Source organism: Myotis lucifugus, unplaced genomic scaffold (genome assembly GCF_000147115.1).
Source record: "Myotis lucifugus unplaced genomic scaffold, Myoluc2.0 scaffold_3887, whole genome shotgun sequence".
NCBI lineage: Eukaryota > Metazoa > Chordata > Mammalia > Chiroptera > Vespertilionidae > Myotis > Myotis lucifugus.
In genome coordinates this window covers 6,189-9,327 of record NW_005874935.1, presented here as the reverse complement: position 1 = coordinate 9,327, position 3,139 = coordinate 6,189, and the positions used below count along the sequence as shown (strand labels likewise).

The 3,139-nt window shown below is 47.5% G+C and overlaps 1 long non-coding RNA gene across 1 annotated transcript in view; it reads right to left on the bottom strand.

Moving 5' to 3' along the window:
* Positions 1 to 2,933: 2,933 nt before the first annotated feature.
* LOC106695863 overlaps positions 2,934 to 3,139 on the bottom strand; it is a 3,830-nt gene continuing 3,624 nt past the window's right edge. The window contains exon 3 of the long non-coding RNA XR_001346857.2: positions 2,934 to 2,963. This is a non-coding gene — a long non-coding RNA (uncharacterized LOC106695863). The remainder of the gene's footprint in view (positions 2,964 to 3,139) is intronic.

Below are 3,139 nucleotides of genomic sequence, written 5' to 3'. Positions count from 1 at the left end.
CTCTAATTACTTTTTAGAACAATGGAATTTCAGCATTGAAAGTAACCCTGGCAACCATCAAGTAAGGACCCTTCATCGACAGATGGAAAAACTAAAGGCCAAGAGAGGTGAATTGATTTACTCACCTCTGGTTACGGGTGGAGGTGGAAATAGAATTAAGGTCTTGTTCAGAGCCCTTTTTCCACTATGACAGTCATTGCCCCATTTATTTATTCATTTTCCCATTTAAAAGTGTATTGAATGTCTCTATGTGCCAAGCACTGTTACACGTGCTGGGGAAATCACCATGAGAGCAGCTACCACTTACATGGCGCTCACTGAGTGTCAGGGCCCTTCCCAGCGTTCACTTACTCCTCACAATAACCCTGTGAAGTGGGTTCTCTACTGTCCTCATTTTATAGATGAGGAAACTTTTTTTCAGGTCATTCTCCATTATTGGGGCTTCATTATGGCTCCCTAACACTGCTGATTCCATTCTAAATGTCTCTCCTCGACTATGAAGGCTTTTTAATAAACCTGCCCCTCCCAAACTATTGAACTTTCTCAATCATTCTTCATTAACGTAAAACCTTTGAGTACTCAGATCAGACTCCTCACTATGCCCTTCTTACCCCCATCATGCAACCTCTCTGGAATGCTTGGAGAACAAGACTGTGACTCATTCAAAGAGGTGACTGAGCAATCGATGCAGAGGAGGTGATCAGTAAATGTTTATTGAATGAATGAAAGTTCCTGGTTCTTTGTCAATCCAAACCATACCTATTCTGAATTCTTAGCTTCAATTTCACATTTTTTCCTGACAAGAGGGCCACCAGAGAACCAATAAGATCAAACATCAGTCTAGGAATGATAATACCAACCACCACTGAGGTTTTATTGACTCTTTACTATCTGCCATACACCAAACCTTACTTGTAGTTCATTTAATCCTAACAAGACAACACTGGGAGACAAGTACTATTATTATTTTGCTTTTAATATGAAGTTTCTGAGGCACAGAGAGGTTAAGGAACTTGCTAAGATCACACAGCTAGTGGAGCTAGTCAATGCTAGGCCCACTGTGCTGAATTCTTTCTTGGTAAATATTTTCTGACTAAACTGCTTTGGAAATGTTGGCAAGTGATTTGGAATTCTACACCTTGACTTCTCCATCTGATTTGCCAAAATCGAGGCATCTGAATTAAAAAATAATTTTGCTTTAATGAGAGCCTGATATAAATTGTTATTGCTATCCCTGTTTATGCTGGACAACTAAAATTAGAAAATGGAGAAAACATGTAGAGAAAGGGAAATAATGTCCGTTGTATGCAGTGGTAGATGGCTTAGGCTTTACAGTCAAGTAAATATTTCAATCTTACTTGGGCCCAGTTTTCTGGTCCTACCATCCTCCCCCCTTCACTATGGCCTGGAAAAATATTGGTTTCCCCATTCACAAGGGCGCATGGCTGCTGCACGAAACAGCTACAATCATTCAAATTCTGAATTGGGCTTTTGTTAGCAAAATTTCAGCCCCAGAAACACTTGTTTTATGAGCAGCCAAATGCAGCTCCCATTCTGAGCCAGAAGCCTTGCTGGATCCACTTATCACATCATTTAGGGTGCAGCGCAGTTCCAGAGGGGCCCGCGGTGGAGCCTGCAGACAGCCGATGTGACAAGAGAGGGCCTGTCCTCTGTATGAGGGCCATTTTCCAGACTTGGAAACAGAGCATCTGTAATCTTATTAGGCAATGACTTGTTCACATTCCATCCTTAGGATTGCTTCTAATCGCTAGTTACCCCTGCCCCTCAAATGTGTGGCCTGGAGGGCGTAGCTGGTCACACAGGTCTCCGGGACCGGCTCCCCCCCAAATACTACCCAGTGGCCGCTGCCGCTGCCTGCCTGCCTGTGCCCACAATCCTGCAGAGAGCCTGTGGGGGGCAGGGCGGGGGGAGCTGCTGGTCTCATCAAGTGCCCAGTGAGAGGACAGCCACTGTGCGGCCCAGCAGCTGAGCCAGTGATGAGGATGCTGTGCAAAGGGACAGGGGCATCTGCACGATGCCACGCACAGGGCCATGAAAGGAGCATGGGCCTTGGAGCCACTCAGATCTGAGTTCAAATTCTGCTGCCTCCACTGAGTGTCTGCTAAGTGCCTTCAATAAAGAGCAAATACTCAGCACCAGCTATGCCTCAGGTGAGCACTGGGGGCCTGAGAATGAACAAAGTGGACTAACCCCGCCCTCTTGGAGCTCCTAGACACGTGGAAAGCAGTGTGATAACTGTGATAAGGGTGAGGAGGTGGCCGCTGGTTCTTTATCTGAAGTAGAGGGACAATGTCACTTCTTTAGAGGACTGGCACACAGAAATACTAAACAGCCTCCACAGAGAGCCTATGGCAAGAGTCTAATAGATCCCTCCCTTTATAAAGGCAGCTCCCTGCTTACCCAGCTCCCAACTTCACCCACTCGTTATTTTTCTGGACCAGGGTAACGTCTGTATATCCCTGCTCTGATATTTCTCAGTTTCTCCCTAAATTCCAACTATCAAAAACACCAGTGAGTTATTAATAAATGTTAACAAGTCTGTGAGGATAGAAAGGGTCGGGGGGGGGGGTGGCCCCTTGATCTAGTCCTCCCGGGAAAAGTCCTACAGAGTTGCTGTGGGATCCTGGTTTTCCACGGCCCCACAGAATGAACCTATTGGCCACCCTTGATAGACTTCTTCCGCCCCCCATTTCCTTCCCACGGCTGCATCTTCCGGTGTGCGCTGCCTTTCTCCATCACATGAACAGGATGCTTATTACATGTCAACAGTATGACAAAGGGCTAAGCCGGGTGAAGAACCTCCTCCCCTGCACTCCGTCGCCAACACCGAGCATTTGCCTTCGCACTCCCAGCAGTAACACTGAGTGTGGGCTGTGCCTTCACTGCTCACCATAGTCCGTGTTTTCAGGCTCCCAGCAGTTCGACGGCCAGAAGTACGGAGCCTGCAAAAGAGCAGAGCTGTCAGGACTCAGAAGCAATTGCCCTCCCCTGCCTAGGGGTCAGGGTCAGCCCTCCCTGCACCCAGCGAGGACCCCTCCCTAGGACCGGCTCTGTCCCCATCTCTTGTGCTGACACCACAGCCCAACCCTCTCCTGTTCTTAATGCAGCTGAGCAGTCA